The sequence below is a fragment of the Pogona vitticeps genome, chromosome 14 (assembly GCF_051106095.1).
Source record: "Pogona vitticeps strain Pit_001003342236 chromosome 14, PviZW2.1, whole genome shotgun sequence".
NCBI lineage: Eukaryota > Metazoa > Chordata > Lepidosauria > Squamata > Agamidae > Pogona > Pogona vitticeps.
Genome location: NC_135796.1, coordinates 13,970,784 through 13,991,407, shown reverse-complemented (window position 1 = coordinate 13,991,407; position 20,624 = coordinate 13,970,784). Strand labels below are relative to the sequence as shown.

Genomic DNA, 20,624 nt, shown 5'->3' with positions numbered 1-20,624 from the left:
TCTGGTCTCCTGGGGAGAATCCAGGTGTATCAAAAGGTTTCTTCTTCAAACTATTTTACTTCCCTGATCCTAATGTTTCTAGAGATTTCAAATGAGGGAGGCTAGGCTGGCCTGCTCTGTGCTGGAAGGTAAATATTTATTTCTTGTCCGGCAGGATTTTGGTAATTGCCTGGTTACTGAAGACAAAGATTGTTACCAGACAGACGCTGTACATCATTTTAAATTGTACTTTTATTTTAAATAGGATTTTTAATTTAATCCTCTTTTAATACTCGATCTTGCTTTGTGTTTCTTGCTGTATTTGTCTTTTATCTAGTAGTCCTGTGAGCTGCCCTGAGACCTTTAGGGGAATAAGGGTATCTATTTAAAGGTATGGGATATAAATCCCATCAAAATGAATTAAACATCTGCTTCCTTGTTGTTTCTACCCATTGATACTCATCGTGATCTCGGGAGGAACTTGATCATGAATACACAGTCTGTGGTTAATGAACTACAACTCTCAACAGCCCCTGACAAGATAATCCCTCACGGTCCATCTGATTAGCCACACCTGCCTCATCTAGTCAATGGTGAGTAGAGAAATTTGAGCTGAGACCAATGTCCATCTTGTCTTCCATACTGATTGAACAAATAAGCTGACTGGGAACAGGTAACTTTGACTTCATGGAGACAAGGAGCCCCACTCTAGGTTTTCATCCAAACATTAAAGGTGCTATCCATGATGATCAGCCTGTTTTGAATGTAAGATTCAGTACCCTGGACAGCTCTGGTGAAATTAAAACTAAAACCATCCACAGAGTCATTATTTATTTGGGTTTGTCTCTAATATATCTTTAAGGATATGCAGTGTGGTGCAGTAGATTGAATGACAGACTAAGATTTAGGAGACCTGGGTTCAAATACCTGCTCAGCCATGAAAACTCATAGGGAGGTGGAACTAGTAAAATCATTCCTTAAATATCTCACTTAACTTGAAAGTCCTATGAGAGTCACTACGAGGTGGCTCCAACTTCATAGTTCATCACACACACACACACATACAAACACTACTTAACACCTGCGTTAGGTTTCCTCCCTTTCTCTCTCTCTCTCTTATTTAATTAAAATTGCTCAGTTAAGTTAATTGGTTTTCATTTTATCCAATATTTTTTATTGTTTGATATTTTCCTTACTTGTTTATCTATTGGCATAATGGTTATCTGTAATTGTCTGTATCATTTTTGAATTGTTATACGTTTGCTAGGTCCTGCTAAGAAAAGCTGTGCATGCAATGGCAGTAGTTTTTCATCTCTTCTGTGGTTTTTGTTCTTCATGTGGCTTTTTGCACAACTAGTGTGGGGTCAGTCACACAAAGATAGCCCTCCAGAAGGGGGAGAAACACTGACAAAATTTGTCTTCTGCACTCGTGTAGGCCCAAAGGATTCCATTATTTTTTAACAATTTTTAAAATTAAAAGCATGTGGAAAAAGAATAATAACAAGAAATTTGACAAGCAATATATATTCTGATTGCAAAGACTCTGTGATTTAATCTGCTATGAGCCACTTTAGACACACTGAGTGGAAAAGCAGGCTATAAATAAATAGATGAATGATAAAATAAAGGATGCTTTAAAACAGAGCATGAAATAAGGTCATTATATGATATAAAGAGCTGGCTGAATAGCTCAGTGGTTCAGGTATCTGGCTGCAGAGCCAAAGTTTGGGAATTCGATCCCGCCCCCCCCCCCCCCGAGGAAAAGAGCCAGCCTGTGTGGCCTTGGGCAAGCTGCACAATCCCAGGCCATCCCAGGAAGAAGGGACTAATAAACCACATCTGAGTACTTTCCACCTAGAAAACCCTGAAAAGGGCTGCCATAAGTCAGAATCGACTGGCCCACATGTGATTAGGGTATAAAGAAACATCTAAAATAGAAGAGAAAGCAATGGTATCAGACAGAACATTATAACAGAGATTCACGTCCGGGGGGGGGGACTGAAGTCTGTAAAGACATGAACTACAGAAGGAAGGGAATACTTTTAATCTCTCTGTGTGTGTGTGTGTGTGTGTGTGTGTGTGTGTGTGTGTGTGTTAGAAGAGAATGTTTGTGTTTTTTAATGCATCCTTTATTTGTTTGGTGTTTTTTTTTTCCTTCTCCAGGAAGCTCAAGTAACCTGCTGAAATGCATTAAAACTCTCTTGCCTAAAACCTGTTTATTGTAAATATAGTGTGAGTCCATTGTAAACAGTAGAAAGAGGCTGGTGGGAGCCCATTCATCAAAATAAATGGCCAGAGTAGCATTAAGGAGTACAGAGGCAAACCGCCCCCACTCCTTGTTTAACTAGCATTGTATCACCTTTCCACGTAGCTGATTTCTAAATACAGTACACAATTTATTGCCCATGCCCAAGTTTGCTAAAGGCTGGCATAGGGTTCCATTGTGGCTACTTGAGCATCCAGTTAATCAAAGCTCAAGACCAGCCTCCAGCCATATTTACAATCCAGCAGGCAATGAGTCAATAATAAATAAATTAGAAGGAATCATTATGGGGGGTGGAGAGAGAGGGAGACAAATGGTGTGGTTGTATTTCATATCAGTAGCCTGATAGATTCCAAAAGATTTATCAGTCACCAGGATTGAAAATACATTTTGACAAAGGGGAACGTGTCACTCATCCTTTGATAAAATATCTTGTTGTCCCATTATAAAGGAAATGTGATTATTTCCCCACCCCACCCCCAAGTTGGCAGACTGGGTCAACCACCTAATCAGGCTTGGGGGGCATTCATCTGTCAAGAGAGGTTTGCTGAGCTTATCATTTTTATTAGTGCTACCAAGTTAGATCAGGAACTTAAGGTAAGATAGATCTCGGCCTTGGAACAGATAATCAATAATGAAATGGTTTTGTAGCCCCAAACAATGAACAGTGGTGAAAATGGGAGCTACTGTATTAAAAATCAATAGAGAAAGGTGGTCATGAGCTTCAGTGGGTGTGAAATGGCACTCCAGGTCTTCAAACTTAGTGAGGACTGAATAATAAGGACTAGTGGCTCATATAGGAGGACAATACCTGTAGGCTGAGGTTTACACTTGGTGAACTTGGAAACACTTAGAGTGAGGTCAACTTTGCCTTCCCTATCAGATCAGCATTTTCCCATTCCCTGAGAATTCAGGGACAAAACATGAGATCAGTGGGGAGGCTTTGTGATCTCATGGGGCAGGCCCTTGTACAATAAATACAAAAGGGTGCATTTTACAAAGCTGTGCCTGAAGAAGTGGATTGAAACACACTAAAACTCACTGAAACAAATGGCTTAATCGTAAAGGTGCTATGATATTTCTGTCTTTTGTTTTAACTGCAAAAGGTATGTGTGTATATATATGTAAGATAGACATGAGGATTTCCTGCACTACATCCTAAACAAATATTTAGTTTGCAGAATGCATTACAAAAATGTTTGCGCTAAATCAATGAGCCCTGACACCAGCAGGGACTGGAGAGAAGAGATAGGCACCCAGGGATTACAGCTATAATAAAAAGCAAAACTTTTCCTTCTACAACACCACTTGCCCTGAGATTTCTGTTCTCAGCTGGAGACCCAGAGAAGTACTACAATTTGCTTCTATTCAGGGCTGCCCCAGGAGATTTTGCTATCCAAGACCAAGCAGCCAGGGGCACACCTAAATCAGATTGCATAGCATTCAAAGTGAGCTGTGTGATTCTGGCTCAATACTAATAATAATTCTTTCCTGTCAAGTCAATTCAGACTTACAGTGGCCCTTTCCAGGGTTTTTCAGGTAGAAAATACACAGAAGTGGTTTCCCATTCCCTTCTTCTGGGGGTGCCCTGGGACTGTGCAGCTGGCCCAAGGCTACACCGGCTGGCTCTTCTGAAATGCACCGTGGGGAATTGAACTCCTAACCTTTGGCTCCACAGCCAGACACATAAATCACTTAGCTATCTAACACAAGAGGGGCCTAAACCCCAACAGCATCTCTCCCCTGACCAGGCAAATGTAAAAACACAACACCAGCCACCTAAATCATTTTTAGTCCATCTGTGCTTATCTGACAACTCAGATCTCACAGTTAAGGTGGCTGCTGCACCCTGCCTTATGGTAGGGCCAGCCTTCCTTCCTAATATTTAGTGCCAAAGGAGGCCACCTGTCTCATTGTAAGGCTGGCACCGCTTTTCTTTAACAGTGTAGACTGCCACCATGGTACTGCTGTAAAGCACAAGGATAAAGCAATGGCTAAAACTCCAGAGCATGTCAAAGCATCCCAGGAAAGTACAGCTGGTAGGACAGATGTTTCCATGTTTACATACACTCTCTGGCACAACTCCTTGGAGGCTTCCCTTCCCTTGGGGTTGCGAGTTGTGAGGGTGAAAGGAACAACATGTTGTCAAAAATGGGATTCTCTTTCCTTTCTACATGTGTGATTTGTTACTCTGCTAGTCAGACCTGATCAAAATTTAAACATTCCCTTGGAAGACTATTATGTAAAGCCTGTCATCCGGCGCCTTTTTACACTGGCGTTTGGCATCTGATGCTTTCCATAGAAAAACTGTCAGCCTCAACATCCCGGTGGTACCCTCAATAAATGTGCCCAAGCGCCCATGAATACTCCCGGTTGTATCTCACATTATACCACAAGAGGAAAGGCTGTGCCAGTACTTTGCATGAGCTACGCTATGTCTGATGGTAAGGAGTGAGTTTTTGCAAGAGACCCAAATGAATTCCTCGTATAGTTTAGTTTCCAGCATTACTTCCCACTTCCAAACAAACATTGAGTTAGATCCAGATTGGGTCCTCAATCTAATTGTCAGTCTACATTCAAGGAAAGGGGAGGGAAAGTGAAAAGGCGGGGAGCGGAGGGAAGGAGAGTGTTTACATAGCTCAGCGGTTAGAGCACTTGGCTGCAGAGCTAGCGGCCAGGAGTTCAAATCCCCATTGTGTTTCCCACCAAGATTATACAGAGTGTGTGGCTGATGGGTCGCCCTGTTCTATCATTTGTACAGCCTTGGACAATCCTTGACCCTCAAGTCATGCTGACTGAGATTGATGAGGGATGGAGTTCAAAACCAGCTAGAGCTCCAGAAATCCCCTCTTTCCTGTTGTACACTCATAAATATAATTTTATTGTGTCTATCCTAGGTATGACAAATTCTGGATGTGACTCATTCTAAATCCATCTTCCTTGCTCATTTGATCTTGAAATCACACAGCTTTAGACCCTGTGGGAGACAATGCTGCCAAGCACTGAGCACACCAGCACCCTCCCCATCTCTAATTTAACAACAGCAGCAGCAGCAGCAGCAGCAGCAGCAGCAGCAACAACAACAACAACAACAACAACAACAACAACAACAACAACAACAGAAGCAGACAAAACCTTGTACACAAAAGTTAAAGAATTGACATAAAGGAAATACATCAAAAGACTGCAGAAAACGATAAATTCAAAAATAAATGGTAGAAATACAATCAAAGCGATAAACACATGGGCAGTTCCATTAATTAGATAACCAGCTGGAATAATACATTGAACCCAAAACAAATTAGAAGAACTGGATTGAAAAATACAGAAACTAATGAAAATGCATAATGCACTACATATAAGAAGTAATGTGGACAGATTATATTTACCACAAAAAAATGGTGGCCATGGATTAATGGATTAATGGCAGGCAGTAGAGGAGTAAAAAAGAAGCCTAAATATTAGTACAGGTAGAGAAAAATTACTTAAGGTGATGAAAATGGAGAATATTTTGAAAATGACAGAAACAAAGGCCCAATATAAGAAACACCAATTTGAAAATAAATTAAACAGTTGGAAAAATAAAACTCTGCATGGACAACTCCTGAGAAATATTGATGGTATGCATGATAATAATTCAATATGGGCATGGATAAAAATGAGGACCATTGGGGGGGGGGGGAAGACTTGCTCAGGGGAAACTAGCAAAAATGGGTCGGCCTTTTTCGCCACAAGAGTAGATGGTCACTGAAGACAAAAAGTAGTTTTAGCTCTGCTCTGGTTTTTGCACTGTCCTACTTAGGAACTGGAAACCAGGGCAGCCTTCCATCAACCCAGCCACCTGTTTCTCCAGTTTGGCAGACCCTGCTTGAATTGAGACAGGATTTGAATGGCTACATCAGCCGGCTGCCACATGGATCCAAGCAGTTGGGGTGCAAGCAAGCCAGGCATAGAGAGTTTCCTGCACACTGCTGTTGTCTAATCCTTTGCACAACCCCGGCTGTAAGAGGTTTAACTTTGCCTTGCCCAAACATGAAATAAAATACTCCCAAGTGCCCCCACCCCACCCGAGGCAATTTCATTCAGAGAAATCTTCACCACTGGAACCAAAACGGCCAGAAAACAGACAGACAGAGCTTGACCAGCCCCAATTGTCAAAAAGCAAAGGTTCTGACCAGCGAAAGGTTTATTAGGGTGTTTGGTGGACAGCTGCAGGGCCCAGATGCAGAACTGATTGTTCAGTTAAAGACCTCTCTCAGCAGAAGGATGGCTGTTGAATAACCGGACGTGGAGAGCAGTGGAAGGGCATTTGAAGGAGCCGCATTCCTTAAGGCAGTACGCCATGCAGCCGACGTTTCATTTCGAGCCGTGGAACAAAATCGCAAACAGCTGGTGGAAATTCTTGAAACCTTTCTTTCAGATGGGATGATATTGCTTTTCTATTTATTCATTTATTTATTTATAGGTGTTGGGGTTTTTTAAGCAATAAAGGCATCCAAACAAAACAGATTCTTCCTCCTCTCCCAGTGTGTAGAGAGGATGGCAACTCACACCCATCCTGCAAGGGCAATGGCAGTCTTGACACACTCATTCTTATCAATTTCTTTAAAACTCCATCCCTGCCCCATGTCCCATCATAGGCTCTAACATTATCCTTTGAAAGCCGCTGGAAGGAACAAGTATGATTTGAAGGAACAAGTATGATTTTGAGCTCCAGAAGCCTATCTCCTGCCCTCTTCATCCACGAGAAGCCAAATCACGCTGCCATCTCATGATAATTTTCTGCCTGAGGTTCTTTCTTCATTCTTTGATATCAGAGTGTTGCGCAATTATGGGTGTATATGAAACATAGGTAAAAATTTTAAAATGAATTAAAATGTCAAGATGATTAGATTATTTTTTGCCAGAAACGGGCTACTTCAATAGCGTTATCTTAGTTGTTTACTAGCTCTTCTTTTGTACACGTGGTGGAGCATAGATGGTATGCACATAAGTGCTGCATGGATTGAATTTCTTCACAGTCACAGAAAATTTTTCTTTTATCCAAATAGCTCCATTTTACTTGAATATTTTTTCCATCTCCTACTGTACTTTGAAGCCTCTCTTTATGGTCCAGCTCTCGCTTCCATACATCACTACAGGAAAAAACATAGCTTTAACTATGCAGACCTTTGTCGGCAAGATGATGTCTCTGCTTTTTATGATGCTGTCGGTTTCTCATCACTTTCCTCCCAAAAAGCAGGCATCTTTTAATTTCATGGCTGCTGTCACCATCTGCAGTGATCATGGAGCCCAAGAAAGTAAAATCTGTCATTGCCTCCATATCTTCCCCTTCTATTTGCCAGGAGGTAATGGGACCAGTGGCCATGATCTTCGTTTTTTTTATGTTGAGCTTCAGACCATTTTTTGCACTCTCCTCTTTCACCCTCATTAAGAGAGTCTTTAATTCCTCCTCGCTTTCTGCCATCACTTCTTAAACTAGTTCTGTACAATAGTGCTCAATTTTAGAGATGATGACAATAAAGGCATCTTCTGTGGTGGTTCTTAACTATTGGTCCTCCATAAATTTCAGGTGTCAACTCCAAAAATTCTCAGCTAGCATGCCCCATGGGCAGGTATTTGGGAAGCCAAAGCTCCCCAAGTCTTGAGGACAAATCGTTGAAAACAGATTTAGCAGGTCTAAGGACGAGAGAGCATTTCAGCTCAAAACCACTTCTACATCCCTCTAGTAATATTTATGATTCTTCCTTGATTGCACCACAATCAGCCATTGCTCAGTGATGGAGCTCATGTCCTTGGTTTGAACCCTAGCATCTCCAGATCAAAGAAGGGACAAGTCACAGGTGGTGGGTTAAAATCTTCCATGCAATGCTCTCAAAGACCACCTTGATCATAATAGTGAGTACAAGACGGGAAACAATCTGACCTGATTTAAGGCAATATCTGCAGTTACTTGATGGAGAATTCATATCACTGGTGTAAAAATGCAAAAAAAAAAAAAAATGTCAGTCCAAAGTTTATTTCCTCTGGTTTGCTAACTTTCCATAAAAGAAAAAAAATAAATATGTTAAAGTCTGGTACGTCAGTATTTAGGCACCTGGCTGTGGAACCAGAGGTTGGCAGTTTGATTCCCTAGGGAAACAGCTAGCCTGTGTAGCCTTGGGCAAGCTGTACAGTCCTATTGCACCTCCAGACAAAAAGAATGGTAAACCACTTCTGAGTACTCTTTACTTAGAAAACTCTGGGAAAGGTTGCCAAAAGTCAGAACTGACTTCACAGCACATGGTTCTAATTACCAACAGCTATTGCATGCTGAAAGTGATGCAGAGAGTGTGCTTTAAGGACACTTCTAACCCAAATTCTGCCAACTGACTGAAGGTGGCATTTGGCTATGAAAAAAAAAAAAAAGAACAGCAAGAGCAAATATACCATTCTCCAGTCTCTCTCGTCCTGGCTATCATCTTAAGCCAGCATCCTGGGCCAACAAGCAAGGTTTTCTTGATCTTATCTCTGAGTTTCACAAAGCCTTTAAGATTCAATCCACAGGGATTTATAAAGGTGATCTCTTGCTTCATGTAAACTGACAAAGCCATTGGCATGCAACGGTGGAATCAAATCACAAAGCTTATCGAAGTTGGGACCCAGGAGACGTGGAAAATACCTGACATGCATTCGCAGGCAGGTTGCTTACAATACTTATAAGGCTTGGGTTTGGCCAGCAATTTCCTCCTTGTAATAATAAGCCAGGTCCCAGTGCTTGCTGCTTACTCCTCTGATTTCATCTTTCATAAGCTGGCCAGAAAAATCATGTTTTAAAGGGGTTGTATTCTGAACACAGCAAAGGCTGAAAAAGAAGGCATCTGGAAAGACAACTGATCATGATCACGACATGGAGAAGGTCCCAGGTTCAGTTCCTGTTGTCTCTGGTTTTAATAGGATCAAGTGATAGGATGATAACAATACAGCAGCATGCAGAATAGAATAAAATAGAATTTATTGTCATTGTACTTCTGTACAATGAAATTAAATGCCATCTCCAGTACACGCAATAATACAACACACAAGAACATAGCATCCATAACATGAAAATATACCAATCTTGTATTGTCTCAGAAGCTAAGCCGGGTCAGCGGTGGGGCCATCCCATACATTCTCAGCTCCCCAAATCCCACCACCAGCATTCAGTGACTTATAGTTCTCTTTTTTTAAAAAAAAGACAGCCAACATTTCCCATTTCTGCCTACTTCAAGCCTCACTAGCTCCCAGTCACCTGATAAACCATTTCTCTGTTTTTTGGTGGATTTTTTTTTTAATGAAGTCCATCTTTCCATCCCACACACCTTAGATCTCTCTGGAGTCTGCCATGATCATGATGAGATGCAGCAAAGGAGAAGAGTGCAGCAATCCATTCTTGCTCAACAACTCCGAATCCAAAGAAACAGACCAAAACTTTGCATGGCTGCCTCTGATCCCTTATCCAGAAATTCTTGGGAAGCTAATTAAAATAGAAGCAGCTTTTCTCATACCTCCACCCTCACCCCCTCCTTGTGCATTAATTCTGCAGGGCATGAGACCGAAGGGGAGGCAAAGGCCGGCGAAAAGGCCAAGGACAACACAGCTGTGTTCTTTCTGGGGGAAGAAGGGTGTCTCCCCTTTAACATCTAAAGGACAAGATTGCCTCTTTGCATAGCAAAATGTTTCTGAAAAGATTAAAAGTGGTTGCTCGTGCCCTTGTGGTGCTATACCTTATTCAATCAGTTCGCAGCTGAATGCAAAAGAGAGGAAGGGAGGGAAAAGGGAGAGAGAATGTGCATTTAGGAAATGCTCCTTTAAACCATGGAAGCAAGAGAGCTGATTACTTTAGGGTGTGCAGTGTTCTTAGTCATGACATTATTTTGAAAACAGAAGCATTGCAGGGATCAAACATTATTTTCGGACTCATAATTTATCACAACAGCCTTGTAAGGGAGATTTGACTGATGGAATCTGACTGGCCCAGAAGGCAAGGGAAGGTTCACACTTGATTGTCCTCCCACCCACCCACCAATGCCAGTTGATCAGTACTCTATCTTTGCTACCTCATCCATGCAAACCATAGAAGTCTTTGCTTGTCTTGTTTTCACACAAGATGACAAGTAATCAGACTTTTCCTTTTTGCCTGAAATGTTAGTTCTGGTTACAGTAAAACCCTCTTATACACAGGATCAGTATCTGCTGATTCACCTGTCCATGATGTGATTTTTTAAAAAAAAATTAAAAGAAAAATCTCATAAATATATTTCTAAGTTACCAAAACTGGGCACGAGAAGGCACAAGAGGCCATGCTATGTATAGTGTTCACTAGTAGTAGGCATCCTTCAGTCTTGAAAGACTATGGTAGCGTGCTCTGTATGGAGGACTTGGAACAGCATCTAGTGTGGCTGAGGAGGCCAATTCGAAAGTGACAATCTCTTCCACACTGAAGACAAATCCAATCTGTCCCCTGTCCAGCTCCCTGGCTTTGCTTCTTTTGTGACTTCCTCTTTGCCTCGGCCTGCTGGACAAGGGTCTCTTCAAATTGGGAGAGGCCGTGATGTAACGCCTGCCTCCAGGCTGAACAATCAGATGTCAGAGTTTCCCATCTGTTGAGGTCTATTCCTAAGGCCTTCAGATCCCGCTTGCAGATATCCTTGTATCGCAGCTGTGGTCTCCCTCTGGGGCGATTTCCCTGCACTAATTCTCCATATAGGAGATCCTTTGGAATCCGACCATCAGCCATTCTCACAACGTGCCCAAGCCAGCGTAGACGTCGCTGTTTCAGTAATGTATGCATGCTGAAAATTCCAGCTCGTTCTAGGACTACTCTATATTTATAATATTATTTGCTATAATCTGCATTTTTCAGCATTCTGCAGAGGTGGGCTTGGAACTGATCTTCCACAGATATGGGGGTCCTACTTAAGGAAAAGGGATTTTTACAGAGGAATTTGAACACAAATCCATGTTTTTTCAGCACAAAGCAACCAAAACAGGGCATGAACCAAATACTCTTGTTTCAGAGAGCCCTGTTCCACCATAGGTTGTAACACCAACATAAAGCCCTTCTCACTGAATGGTGAAACCTTTATTATGGAGTTAAGCATCACTGCCACTCACATCATGGCTTTGAGAAACCAGGGATTCTATATGAATAACAAGTGTCAGCTGCCGCCGCAGCAAATTACCCCAATCAAAGACAATTCCCAGATAACTGCTACATATACACAATGGGATGAAGTTGCATCCACCTCAAAATTCCCAAAGGAGGTATTTAATCAGGGGTGACTGGCTAGTGCTGGTGACATCACCACTAGCATGGAGCAGGATTTCAGCCAGGGTCTGCTGAGAACACAAAACTTGATTGTCTGTCTCCTATATATTCACAAATCTGCAAAAATCATTTGACACAATATTTACACACACACGAGAGAGAGAGAGAGAGAGAGAGAGAGAGAGAGAGAGAAGGTAGCAAACTAAAGAAAGTTGGCCCTGTGTAAATGAATGTATCTACAATCAAAAATCATGAACATTTTAGAATTGTGAAAATGTTAACCCAGATATGTAAGGAGGCAATTTTGCATTGCAAAATTTAAGATTCAGTGACACACACTGTGAAAAACAACAATAAATAAATGAATGAATAAATAAATAATCCATCACACTAAATTGAGCCACATGTAACATGCCCTTTACACATAACAGAGATTAATTTTGCTAATCCATCATTAGGTGCCCGTACTTCTTCCCCACCCCCAGACAACGCCTGGTAAATTGGCTGACACAGTGACATGTGGGACCTCCTAAGGTGGTGAAAAGTCTAGGATACAAATGCATGTAGATTATCCAACTGTTTAACATATTTTTGTTTTTTTTAAAAAAAAAAGAAAAAGAAAATTAACAATCAACCAGTTTTTGAGATGGTGGTGAGCCATTATCATGCAAGGTTTACATCTGCAAAGCCCCATCGAAAACTGGTACTGAGCTATAGCAAGGAAAATGCTACACAGTCCTTGAGGTGTTCCTAGACTACGTCTCCCAGTAGCCTTCCTTAGTGGCAGATTTGTGCATCTTACCTCAACATTTATGAGGCGTGCAGGACGATGGTCTCCTTGCTTTGATCTCAAGCCATCTATGCCCTCAACACGGGCTGTACTAGTTAGGTGGAATATTTGACATGCTTACAATAATGAACTGAGCAGGATTATGTACTTTAATGCCCAATTACAATGTAGTAGTAGTAGTCATCCCATCCGTATTATTCCTTGTTGGTGGCCATTCTGGCTGTGTGATTTCAAGTGGAAAGAACCAAGCTGCTGACATACAGAGTGTTAAAGATGATGTGGGGTTAAAAAACTTTTTCCCCGTGAAATTTTACTGTCACCTAGACCTCGCCATTGGCTCAAATCCTATTACATAGTTCCATGTGTACATTGGTAATAAATAGCAGCAGCAGCCGATGCAGCAAATTGCAATTGATTAAAGACAAATTGCTACTGATTATGTTGGAGTTTCATTTGCAACCTCACATGCTTTCTGTTGTTTGTTTGATGGGGAGGGGGGCTTTTCTGGGCAGGAGTGATTGTCTGTCCAGCACTAAGCAATAATTCCTTCCAGCATTTGATTTTAAAAAGAGCCCCACCTCTCTGGTGAGTGCTTTTCCCCTCTCCTTAGTCTGTTAGAAGCAATTGTTTGTTTGCTGTTGACCTGTTCGTAACTATAAGTAATGTTTTTACTCTTTCTCTTACAAATGTCTCAGAGTGAGTTAGTTACTGAGACTTTAAGTGCCAATTAATGAGAAAGAGGCCGATTCTGGGGAACTTCATAGCTATTCTCCTCTGTGGATCTCTGCACTTCTACCGTATAGCAAAAAGAGAATTCTATCAATTTAAGACTCTGCAACAAATTAGAGGGGATTCCTGGGTGAACACAACAACGTGACAAAATCACAAACAACCTGAAATCACCAAAGGAAGCCTTTAATCAGTAGCAATTCACTGAATTATATGATAGGTCTAAATATAGCAAAGGGCATCTCTAAGATTTGACTTTGCGGATTCAAAAAAACTGGTACCATTTTAGCTCCAACCCCGTAATCCAAAACAGTTCTGTCTCAGTATTGCTGTCATCTAAAAGATATTCCCAAAAATCAGATTAAGACACATGATGGCCTTGGGAAACAAGCCTATCAAGGCAAGCTGCATCCTGCCGCACCTCAAACTCCGGCTACTCCCAAACCATTCAAACCTGCCTGCCTCCTTACTAGAGGCAAAAGGGCTATAACCCATGCTTGTTTCCCTCCAGCTGCTATCCCAGTAGCACATACATTGTGACTGTGCAGGAGATGTGGAGCAACAGAAAGTCAGAAGGAAGAAGATGAGAATAGCAGTGCGCTTAAATTTGAATGGAAACCCAACACTGGCCTTCCTCCTGCTCGCTCTGGCAAACTGTCCTCTTGTTTCCACCAAGGTCATCCACGCTTGCCTCCACTCTTGCACCATTGTAAAGTGACATTTTAAACACAAACCCGGCCTCCCACCATCTCCCTAACACCAAGGTCAGCATGCACCATCCGTCAAGACAGGAGGTCAAGAGGGCAAAAAGGCTTATTCCATGCTGAAATTGAAAACCCTTGGCGCTTCCTGTCTGTACTTGGAGTGCCAAGCTATATATACAATGCAGCTTTTAAGAAAATGAGACGGGGGTGTTGGGGAAGGGGGGCTGTTTAAAGAGCTGTGAAGAACGTGGTGTGTGTTTTACCCAGAGATATATTACACTTGATTAGGCGATGCGCTGGAGCGCAAATGGTACAACAGGAGAGGGACGTGCTTAACTAGCAGTTTCAAGCCTGGCGCTGGTATCACGAGGTCAAAGGAAAGATTAACTGTATCTGCCTGCTAGGTCAAAACATTCAATTGGAGCATTTATTTAAAACACACACACACACACACAGCAACCTAGTTGCCTTGGTGGATTTCTATCCCACAATGTCGTTTCACATACACACATGTGCCCAAAAGAAAAATGTAGGAATCATCATGGCTGCATCAACTTTAAGCCTCCTCCTAAGGGCGGAATGTCAAGATTTTTCCTGATTGATTGATTGATTGATTGATTGATTTGTACGTGCCGCCCATGGGACCAAAGGCCACTCTGGGCAGTTTACAACATGAAAAGACAACGATCCAACATCAAAAGACATAACTAACAACATAAGAAAAAACTTCAAAATAATCATAAAACAAAAGTGCAAAAGATTCTAAAATACATAAAACATTGATCTTGATCTCCTCATTCACTCACCAGGGCAGAGTAGGTAGAAAAATTTATGTTGTGGAACCATAATCATGCCTTATGGCGATCCTTTTCAGGGTTTTCTAGGTAGAGAATACACAAAGGTGGTTTACCATTCCCTCCTTCTGGGGACATCCTGGGACTGTGCAGCTCGCCCAAGGCTACACAGGCTGGCTCTACAGTAAGAAATTGAACTATTTCCCCCTACCTGCCTCTTTCTAATATTTTGATTAATAAACATATTTCAAGATCTTAGAAACATGCACATTCTGGAGCTTGTTGTGTCAACCTAACAAAGATAGCTTATCTGGCTGAGGTTGAGACTTCAACTCCCCACTGTACCTCCTGGGAGTACAGCCAGCCTGTGTGGCCTTGGGTAAGCTGCAGAGTCCTAGAATAAGGGAATGGGAAACCATTTCCAAGTATTTGCTATCTGGAAAACCCTGAAAAGGATCACCATAAGAATTGGCTTGTCAGTATGCAGTTGTTATTATTAATGAAGATAGCAGCAAAAGCCAATGGGCTGTAATGGATACAGTTGTTGGACTAGGAAGCAGGAGACCTGAGTTCGAATCTGTGCTCAGCCATGGAAACTCACTAGAGTATGATAGTGGTACTCCTTAAACATCTCATCTACCTTGAAAACCTTACTGAAACTGGAAGTGACACGAGGGCACGTAACAATGACAAATCTATTGTGAAAATACAGATTTTAGTATCAGGGAGTTTTTCAGAACACGTAGTGAGAACTATCAGAACATACACTATTCTGATCACATACAAAATCAGAGGTCGCTGTGTGTTTAAAAGCAGAGAACACACAGAGAGACTACGAGAGAGAGATAGACCAAAGTTATTCTGGAATCGACAAGGCCTAACTCATCAACATTAAGACACCTCTATAATTATGTTGTGAAAATGCTTCAGGGAACAGACACAGGAACCAGAAACAGCCTAGAGGAACAATTAAAAAAGAATACCCTTGTAGGAGTTGACTTTCTGAAAGAGAGAGAGAGAGAGAGAGAAAGCCAGTCACCCAGTAGCATTATAGCTCATAGGTTTCTTATTCCAAATGTAATTGCAATGCATTAGAGCTTCAGAGAATGTTCCAAAGCTTTTCAGTGAAATTTCTCTCTCTCTCTCTCTCTTTGCTTTTTTTAACTTCTGAGGCCTCGGGACGCAGATGTGAAAACAACAAACAGCCAAACTCCAATTACAGTAGAATATTCGGAAGCCCATTTCCATCTGTAATTTGTTAGTCTGTTTAAATATGCACAGCGATTTCTCCCTCTCTCCCTCCTCCCCACCCTGCCGTGCACTCAACTTGGTGCGTGTCGGGAATTTCCACAGCGGACAACTTAGAGGGTGGAGTGAGGAAACTGCTACAGATGGGTTGAACTTCTGCTGCAGTTCCTTTGTTGGATATGGTGCCTTGTCTATATAACACAAGCCCAGATTGCCTGCGACTGTCCTCTCTTTTAAGAGATGGGCCATAAATTCCAAACTGCTAGCTAAGCAGGAGCTTGAAATCAACATGCACGCTGCAGCTATTTCCAGCTAAGAAGCTAACCTGGCCTCTACACCATCAGCCATCTGAATTTGGGACATTAATAACAGGACATAAGTTTGGAACCACCCACAAGAACTTGATGCACAGCCTTGAAGAAGGTGAATTACCATCAAAAGCTCACTGTTTATTTTTTGTTTTATATTCTTAATGATTGATTAAAGGTAACACCTGTTCCACTATTTGAACAAATTCCTAGTATAATCTTAGAACTACATAGCTAGAAGGGACCCAATGGGTTATGGAGTCCAGCCCCTGTCAAGGAGGCCCAGTGGGGAATTCTAACGCCCAACCTTTGGCTCCATAGCCCGATGCCTAAGTCACTGAGCTATCAAGCAGTTCTTAAAAAACAAAACCAAAAAAAACACACCTTTCAGGTTTTCCAAAGCAATAATATTCCCAAATCCATCAAATAATCATGGATCGATCTTTTCTTCATCTTCTTTCTTTTTTTTCCCAGCAGTCAGCCAATATTCTCGTTATCGTTCAGGGGTGCCAACTCAACGTAAGCTGCCAAGAAACCAGAAGCCTTAACAATGTTCTCCCTTTTGAAATCCTAGTTTATTGATTTCAGGGAAGAAAAACATAACAGAGATGTACACCGCTGGGTTCAGACAGCCGGCTGCATAATTCCTTTGGCTCCTGTCATTCAAAATAGCCTGGAAAGAAGGTCACAACTGGGAAAAGAGGAACAGTTCTTGTGGGCAGCCTTGTGAAAGATGAAGATGGTTGATGTAGCATAGTGTCTTGCAGCACGGTGCTGTGCATGCCTACTCAGAAGTAAATACCATTGAGTTAAATAAGGAATGTTCCCTTATGAAAATGGGAGTCATCAACAGCTACTAATCAGAGCAGCTGCATAGTGTGTCCAGTAACAGAGGGAGTATGCTAGGGAACGCAAGATGGAGGATGCAACCAAGATCAAACCTGAGACCAGGGGTGGGTCCATGTGATGGCACAGGGGCAGGAGTCCTTGTGATGTCACAGCAGTAGGGCATGCAAGGACTAGAAAGAAGAAGAATTCTTTCTGAGGCAACCTGTTAAGGAAATGAGCATGAGGGGAAAGCAGATAAAGGGGCTCAGATTTTGGGTAAAATCTGTTGGAGTGTTTACAGCCTCGCATGCTGCCTATAGAAAGTGCACCTGGGATAAGGTGACTGTCAATCTATCCAGCACGAATCAAGCATTTCTCCCCACCTTTCTCTTTCCCTCTCTTTAGTCTACTGGAAGTCAGTTTGTTGTTTTGCTTGCTGTTGGTCTACAATTGCAAATAATTAAACACTTTTCGTTCTTTCTCCTACAAATGTCTCAGAGTGATTGACTGAGACTGTAAGTGACAGGTTATGAGAAAGGTGTGGACTATCTGCGAACCTTGAAGCGATTCTCCTCTGTGAAGTTAGGAACTTCTACTTTGTATTAAAGGAAGTTTTACCAGAAATGCAAATTTCTGGATCAGGTGACAGGGCAAGCCAGGGCTGAAGAAGAAAACTTTGTTCTGACAATTAGGCAGGTGAAGTGGCTGCCATTACTCCAGCTAAGGACTGCATCCCATATGGATTTATCTGAAAGATGTGTACCATGTGTGAAGTTTTTCTAACTCCTGTACAGGGCTTTGGAGAAAGGTCACTGACAAGGAGCCCACCAGAATTTGATGGTATTCATTCATTCATTCATTCATTCATTCATTCATTCATTCATTCATTCATTCATTCATTCATTCGATTTATATCCCACCCATCTGGTAAAGGAATTGTTATGCCAATCTGACGCCAACTAGGGGAAGTCCTCAGATTAAGATGGAGCTGCCCACGTGTTAATCTAAGAGTTCCAGCAGCACTGCATTCATTTCCTGCCTCCAAGATCAGCAAATTCCAAATTAAGGTCTTTGAGGATGAAGAGGAAAGGAAACACAAAGAAGAAAGGGGATGATTCAAATCATAATCAACTGGAATGAACTGTGTGTAATTTGCCCTAACTGAAAACAAGTAGAAGTGGATGAGAATCATGTTTTGCACCTTTAAAACTATGACTTTTAGCAACAGGGCAATAATTCTGTACATTTGAGGAGCTCAATCAGAGAAAGTAAGGTAGAGCGGAGGGAGGAAAACTATTTTAGCTTGTGAGCAAAATTCCAGTTACAACAGGTTCCTGGCAGCACTTTGTATTAGAGGGCAAAGCTAAGAGCACACACCACACCACACAGTTCTGAGTACAGTATGCCTGCTTAGAGTGAGATCTAGGGTAATAGCTTTTGCACAGTAAAAACACAGTTCCTTGTGGCAGAGTGATTAAACTGCAGTACTGCAGTCAAGACTCTGCTCACAACTTAGGTTTGATCCTGAAGGGGTCAGGTAGTAAGTTGGTCCAAGGCTGACTCAGCCTTCCATCCTTCTAAGGTTGGTAAATTGAGTACCCAGCTGGCCAGAGAGGGGGCAATGTGTAGCCTGCATAATTAAATTGCTTTAGGTGCTATGACGCAGCATATAAGGCAGCACACTTTCCTTTGCTTTTCCTTCACTTCTCCACATCAGTGTAAGCTCCAATGAGACAGCTTTCAGGCATGCAAAGCAGAGTTCAGATTTACACATTTACATTCTAGAGGCGGCTCCAACAAAGCATTTAATCATCTAGGATACAACACACAGCTCAATAGTATGCATGTCTATCTAAGGATAAGGCCCAGTATGCAAAGTGCAGTTCAATAGGGATATGATCCTTTACTTACTTCTTGTTTTCTTTGGACTCCAACACCCAGAATCCTCCATTTTGTTTAACCAGAACAGGGCCTACCTCCAAAGCTGCATGACCCTCCCTGGCCTTTGCTTCCTGTTATTAATTTTAGAAGATGAAGAAGGAGCCATGGTACTTCCTGGAAGCCATAGTTCTTTGGGAGGCACCACTCTATACAGCCTATTGAGCAGCAAGACTGCAACTCCCAGGCCATGCAGCCCTGGATGAAAGCCCTGGTCCAGGCAAGCAAAATGTAAATGTATAGTACGTAGGTGTACGTTTGTGAGCTAAAACCCATAAAATTCTGGTTGTGGAATTCTTAGACAATTCTAGGAGCTTGAGTCAAAAGAAAAAGGAAGAGTACCCCCTTACAATACTGTACTTCTCTCATATTATAGATCTCTAGTGCAGTCTCTTACAAGCCAACAACATCCTGTTCAGCTTTCTATGTTTCCACTCAAGTTTGATGGCTTTCGGAGAAACAAAGCGCAGCACCATTCTGCACATCTCCACTCCAGCGCAATCGCTCTCAGGCATACAAAGCCCAGCTCAATCTTGCACATCCCCACTCCAGAGGAAGCTGCAATGGAAGTATTTTTCAAGCTGCCGTGAGCATGCTTGGATTTCCGTGACCTCCTAGCAGGATTTAAAGAACCGAGAGGTTCCTAGAACACTGCATTGAAGGAGGGGTGGGAGTAGAACATTAACCATCCCCTCCTCTTGGTGCCCTCAGGGAGTAGGTGAACATCATCCATTTGAGAGGAAGGCAAGGAGGGCACTGACAGAGAAAAAGGAGAGGCACCAACCTAGATTGCTCTCCAACAGAAGAGGGAGAGAGAAAGAGGGAGAGAGAGAGACCGCCATGGTTCATTTCCCAATGTAATCACTCAAGTTCAAACACACAGCTGCGATGAATGGCAAGCGTCCAAACCTTAATGCAGCAGAAAGCGGAACCAGCGTTTGAAGAGGCTGTCCCCAGGAGGAAGAGGGTAACGGAGTGCACGGAAGAGCATAAACCATGAAGTCAGCAGCTGAAGGCCTGCCCTGGGATGGCCCGCTGATTTGTCTACAAAAAAGGTGTGGGGGGGGAAGAGAAAGAAAGTAGGAAACGGAATGATAAGAGTTGTAGTCCAGATTCAGCTCTGTGGCAGAAGGCACAACACACCTGGTATAAAGATTAGGAAACAGCAGAACAAAATCTGCTTGCGTGTAAATGCCAAAGGTTAATCTATTCGCGTAAATTACGCTCCATATCCATGGGCCAGGTTACAGAGGATGCAGACTTGAATTTCCCTCCGTCTCCTCCAGGAGGAGGTAGGATTGTTGTTGTTGTTTTAAAGCCACCTAGGAAGGGGATTAAATGGCATCTCGGCTCAGTCCCATTGTCAAAGCCCATTAGGAACAATTGATCAGCTGCTCCCCGCAACAAGCTGAGCGACAATAAAGAAACAGGGTTGCATTGTGAGGCTAATGGAATAAATAGGTTGATGCTTTTCCCCTGCTCACAGAGAGAGAGAGAGAAATTGGCCAGCCTCCCACAGGGGAATAGATATAAAACTCTGAGTAGCATAGATCCATAATTGATGTTCACTGGTATAATAAATACAATTTAATGGCCAAGCTTCAGATAGTTTGGAAATAACAGCGTGCTATGCTCAGTCCCATCAAGAGGGCAATGAGGAAGCACTTGATCTCAGTACCGCAGGACAGAAGGGAAATGCATTCTCTTGTCATTAAGAGGAAGGAAGGATTATTAAAAGGGTTGGAAGGGGAACC

The 20,624-nt window shown here is 42.3% G+C and overlaps 1 long non-coding RNA gene across 4 annotated transcripts in view; it reads right to left on the bottom strand.

Annotated features, from left to right (window-relative positions):
• Positions 1–20,624, bottom strand: part of LOC110076580 (uncharacterized) — a 184,595-nt gene that overhangs the window by 111,164 nt on the left and 52,807 nt on the right. The gene's annotated exons all lie outside the window — the stretch shown is intronic.